Source organism: Peromyscus maniculatus, chromosome 12 (assembly GCF_049852395.1).
Source record: "Peromyscus maniculatus bairdii isolate BWxNUB_F1_BW_parent chromosome 12, HU_Pman_BW_mat_3.1, whole genome shotgun sequence".
In the NCBI taxonomy this organism is placed as follows: domain Eukaryota; kingdom Metazoa; phylum Chordata; class Mammalia; order Rodentia; family Cricetidae; genus Peromyscus; species Peromyscus maniculatus.
This window is the reverse complement of record NC_134863.1, coordinates 23,743,999-23,749,998: the sequence shown is the minus strand read 5'-3', so window position 1 is coordinate 23,749,998 and position 6,000 is coordinate 23,743,999.

Sequence of the window (6,000 nt, the reverse complement as noted above, 5' to 3'; positions counted from 1 at the left end):
TCTCCCCCACCCTCTCTCTCTCTCCTCCTCTCTCTCTCCTCTCTCTGGGGGAGGGAATATGCCTGCAAGTATGGGTGCACACATTTGTCTGTATATGTGGAGGCCAGAGGACAGTATCAGGTATCTTTCCTCAAAAACAATTTTTTTTTAATTTTAGTTGTTTAGATTTATTTGGTTTTTTGGGGGGGAAAGGGGCTCCAGACAGGGTTTCTCTGTGTAGCTTTGGTGCCTGTCCTGGATCTTGCTCTGTAGATCAGGCTGGCTAGGTTTATTTGTTTTATTTTATGTGTGAGTGTTTTGCCCAAATACATGTATGTGTGCCACATACATGCTTGGTGCCCATGAAGATCAGAAGAGGGCATTAGGTCTCCTGGCACTGAAGTAAAGGATGGTTGTGAACCACCATGTGGGTGCTGGTAATCAAACCTGGGTCCTCTGCAAGAGCAACAAGTGCTCTTAACCCCTGAGCCATCATCTCTCCAGGCCCAGTAAGAGTTATTTTAGTTTTGTTTATGTGTATGTGTGTGTCTGTGTGAGGGCGTGTGCAAGTGCCCTCAGAAGCCGGAAGAAAGCATCAGAGCCCCTGGCGCTAGAATCATAGGAGGCCCTGAGCCGCTCAACTTGGATGCTGAAAAGTGAACTTGAGATCCCCGGAAGAACAGAGAGTGCTCCTCACCACCAGCCATCTCTCCTGCCCTCTTTTTTCAAAGACAAAGTCTCACTATGTAGTCTTGACTGGCCTGTGCTCACTGTGTAGACCAGGCTGGCCTCAAACTCACAGAGATCCGCCTGCCTCTGCCTCCTGAGTGCTGGGATTAAAGGCGTGCGCCACCACCGCCCGGCTCACCTTAATTTCTGAGACAGAATCTCTTGGTGAACCTGGAGGTCACGAATTCTGCTAGGCTGACTCACCAATGTGCTCCAGGAATCTACCAGCCTCTGCATGCCCAGCTCTGGAGTTATGAACACCCATTGCTCTACCCATGAGCTTCTAGCTGGTTGTCTTGTCTCTGTCTCCCATTTCACCATGGCGGAATTACAGAGGAGGGTAATCCCATTAGTTTTTTTTACAAGAGTTTTAGAAACTGAACTCAGCTTCTAAGAGTTCAGTTTGCTTGCACTTTTAGCCACTGATCTACCTCCCCAATACCTGCCCCCTACTTTGAGATAGGGTCTCACTATGTAGCCCTGGCTAGCCTGGAGCTCATTATGCAGAGCAGGCTGGCCTTGAACTCAGAGATCCACTTACTTCTGCCTCCAGAACTAAAGGCGTGTGTCATTATGGCCAGCGGCCCTCAGTCTTGAAATGTGACCTTTATATATAATATATATAATAAATATACAATATATATATAAATAAATGTAATATATATAAAAATAAATTTCCTGGAGACTGGGGAGATAGGTCCTTTCAGTGAGTAAGCTACCTGCTGCACAAATGTGAGGATGTGAGTTTGTATCCTGGCGTCCCTGTAAACACCAGGCATGCAAGCACGTGTCTGTAACCCCAGAGCTGGGGGTGCAGAGGCAGGTAGATCCCTAGAGCTCACTGGTCAGTCAGCCTTGGTGAGCTGGTGACCTCAAGGTTCAGTAAGAGACCCTGTCTCAAAATATAAGGTGGAGAGCAATTTTAGGAGACACATGATGCTGACGTGTGGCCTCCACGTGCACAAGCAAACATGTATGCACCCTTGCATGTAGGCACATGTGCACACATCTGAGAGAACACACGCATATAAAAACAAATCAAATTTCATCTAATTAGATATGACAAGCCCATAGTTATGGAACCCAGACTGAACTTTATAGGCAGAACATGAAAACAAAATCCCTGCAGAAAATTGGTGGCTGCTCTGTGACCTTACCAAGTGCTGTGTCGCTCATTGTCTGACCGTGGAAGGGTAGGGGCTGGGGCTGTGGGAGGAAAAGGGTGTGTCTGCACACACAGGATAAGCAAAACTTAGGGAGGAAGAACTCTTGAGCCTGGCCTAGGAATGGCCAAGGAAATGGGTTCAGAAAAAAAAAAAAATCTAGAGTTTTGGAACCACCTAAATAACTTTAAAAAGTAATTAATATATTTTAAAAGATTTGATTAGGTATGGTATCACATACCTTTAATCTCAGCACTTGGGAGGCTGAGGCAGGTGGATCTCCATGAGTTCAAGGCCAGCCTGGTTTACACAGCAAGTTCCAGGACAGCCAGGGCTACATAGGAAGAATCTGTCTCAAAAAAAAAAAAAAAAAAGGAAAAACAAACAAAAAAGACTTCTTTCTTGTGTATGTGTGTATATGTGAAAGCCTGCATGCCTGGTACCTGTGGAAGCCAGAAAAGAGCTAAGGATTTTCCTAGAACTGGAGTTACATGTAACCATGAGCCACCATGTAGGACTGAACTCAGATCCTCTGCACGAACAGTGTGTATTCTTATCCCCTGAGCCGTCTTTTCAGCCCCTTGTTATTTATATTCTGTAGGAAGAGCATTTTTTCCCAGCATGTTAAGTGCATCTTATACATGTGGAACCTTAGGGGACCAGAAGAGGGCAACAGATCCCCTGGAACTAGTTACAAACAGTTGTGACTAGCCATGTGGGTGCTGGAAACCAAACCCAGGTCCTCTGCAAGAGCAGCCAGTGCTTTTAACCACTGAGTCATCTCTCCAGGCCCCCCTAACGCTTCAGACAGAATTTAGCTAGCTAATCTGTACAGTTCCAGATCTATTGACCATAAAACTGGGGGGTCTTCAGGCACCTAATGTAAGCCCCTCGGGCCACAAGAGTGGCCAGGCCGCTCCCCTGAGGACCTCCAAGTGCCAGGTTCCACCCACAGAACCCTCGAACTGCCCTAATGGCCAGACACTGCCTCCACCGTTCATAGTAAAAAGCCCAATCTCTGGACTTGAAATCCCGCCAATCCTCACCCCAGGAAAACTTCACCCTGAAAAGGTCCACCCCCACCCCCAAGAAACTCTATACAAACCCCACTTTCTGCTCAGTTCTGGGCTATTTCTCGCCCACGCAGAGGCAGCCACCCTCCTGGTTTTTCCCCTCCCAATAAAACTCTTGTGTGAGGTTTGTTGTGCTGTGTGACTTTGGGGTATTCCCTGGCTCCCCGCTGCCAGGATACCTTTCCATCCGAGCTGGAACGCTCACACCTACACGTGTAAAACAAACCCAAACACAGAACAAAACACACAAATTGAAGCCCCTCCCTCAAACTCACACAGTTACTGTTACCCAAACTGGTCACCGTGAAGTGCTACTTGGAGAGCCTTGACTAGTGGAGAAAATAGATTTAGAAAAACAATAATGCTGCGTCTGCAGGATGGCTGGCCATCAGCTGTAAACAGAGGCGGAGTTTTCTGTCCCGACCACTCGGTCCCAAATGAACACACAAAAGCTTATATTTGTTACAAAATGCTCAGCTGATAGCTCAGGCTTGTTGCTAACTAGCTCTTACATTTAAATTAACCCATTTCTATTGATCTATGTGTTGCCACATGGCCCTGGCTTTACCAGTCCTCTGGCATCGTGCTTCTTGGGTGGCTCGCTCGAATCTCTCTTGACTCAGCCCCTCTTCATCTGAGTCCTCGTTTGATTGTTCTGCCTAATTTTATCCTGCCTTGCCATAGGCCAAACAGCTTTATTATCATCATTATTATTATTTTAAGATTTATTTATTTATTAAGCATACAGTATCCTGCCCGAATGTATGCCTGCAGGCCAGAAGAGGGCACCAGAGCTCATTACGGATGGTTGTGAGCCACCATGTGATTGCTGGGAATTGAACTCAGGACCTCTGGAAGAGCAGCCAGTGCTCTTAGCCTCTGAGCCATCTCTCCAGCCCCAGATTTATTATTAACCAATGGGAGCAGTACATATTGACAGCATACAGAAGGATCTTCCCGCAGCAATCAAGATTGTAAATCTTGTGAAAAGTACATTTGTGGCTAATTTTCAGTACCTAAAAGAAACGTGAAAAGTAGTCACGGGGCCTAAAAGGCCCTCAGCCACTACACAGGGTGCTCTTCCAGAGGACCTAGCTTCTGTTCTCAGCACCCACGGCATGGCACACTTAACCACCTATAAACCCACTTCAGGGGATCCAGTGTGCCCCGTCTGCCCTCTGTGGGCAGCACACACATGTGGCATAAACACACACAGACACAGTCACAAAAGTAAAAATAAATCTTAACAAAAAGTGATCAACCAGGCAACGCAGTCACTTGGTATCAGCAAACAAAAGCTAACTAAGCCAGAACTTAATCAGCTCAGCTGGAAATAAGGGTTTGAAAAGTCTGGGACTTTCTGTGTGTGATAATTAACTAGCTGCTTCCAGATGATAATGAGAGCCCTTGATAAAAATCTCATCGATTTGGGTCAGAATACTGTTTCTCTAGATAGTTACCAAGCGAACCCAGACACCTGCCAAGCAGAGCACCCCACCCCCCCTTTTTGTTTTTTTGTTTGTTTTTTTGAGAAAAGGTTTCTCTGTGTAGCCCTGGCTGTCCTAGAACTCACTCTGTAGACCAGGCTAGTCTTAAACTCAGAAATTTGCCTGTTTCTGCCTCCCTCCCAAGTACTGGGATTAAAGGCATGTGCCACCCCACCCTGCTCAGAAAGCCCTTTTTTTTTTTTTTTTTTGGTTTTTCGAGACAGGGTTTCTCTGTGTAGCTTTGCGCCTTTCCTGGAACTCGCTTTGGAGACCAGGCTGGCCTCGAACTCACAGAGATCCGCCTGGCTCTGCCTCCCGAGTGCTGGGATTAAAGGCGTGCGCCACCACTGCCCGGCCAGAAAGCCCTTCTTAAATAAGATAGTTTTCCTTTTACCTCTATTTTTCCTCTTCCTCTCCTTCCCTATCAAGTTTTTACCCAGAGCGATGTCTTTCAGCTACATTGAGAGCAATTCTGTTGCCAGCTAGGTAGCACCAAAGGCTTGTTCCCATTTCTTCTCTCTCTCTCTCTCTCTCTCTCTCTCTCTCTCTCTCTCTCTCTCTCTCTCTCTCTCTCTCTCTCGACAGGCTCTCATAATGCATCTGAGGCTGGTCTAGAATCCCTTATGTATCCCAGGCCGGCCTCAAACTCACAGCTATCCTCCTGTCTCAGCCTCCTACCACCGTGGCTGGCTTGAGTTTCATTTCTTCTCAAAGCCGTATAACAATTCACGCTAGGCCACATTTTCTTTATCCACTCATCTGTCAGTGGGTGTTTAGGCTGCTCCCGTTTTGGCTACTGTAAACATTGCTGTCATGGATGTCTGTTTGCAAATACTTATTCAAGTCCCTTCACCTTTCCTTAAGGACGTGTGTGAGGAAGTAGCATGCTGGGGCTTGTGGGAATTGTGGGTTTAATTGAGGAATTACCATTGTGCTCTCCAGAGCAGCTGGACCGTTTAAATTCCCACCAGTGTGCAAGTGTTCCCATCCCCCACATCTTACCTAACACTTTGTTTCCTAACTTTTACTTAAAAAAAAAAATGCGTAGCCGGGTGGCAGTGGTGCATGCCCTTAATCCCAGCACTCGGGAGGTAGAGCCAGGTAGATCTGTGAGTTCAAGGCCAGCCTGGTCTATAGAGCAAGATCCAGGACAGGCACTAAAACTACACCGAGGAACACTGTCTCGAAAAACAAAACAAAACAAAAAAATGTGTATAGGTGTTTTGCTTGCATGTACATATGTGTGTCATGGGCATGCCTGGTACCTGCGAGGCTAGAAGAGTGAACTTGAGTTACAGAAGGTTGTGAGCCACCCTGTGGGTGCTGAGAATCGAACCCAGGTCCTCTGGAAGAATAGCCAGTGCTCTTAAGTGCTGAGCCACCTCTCCAGCCCCATAATAACCATTTCCAATGGGTATGTCACAGGCAGCTCATTGCACTTTTAAAGTCTTAACAAAAATTCAAAAGGAAGCATGATTCTTATGTGCAGAAAAGTACAAAATGCAGTTGAGAAAGACAGAGGACTCCTAAATTAATAACAATCCTAAGCTGATGATTGAAAGGCTTGGC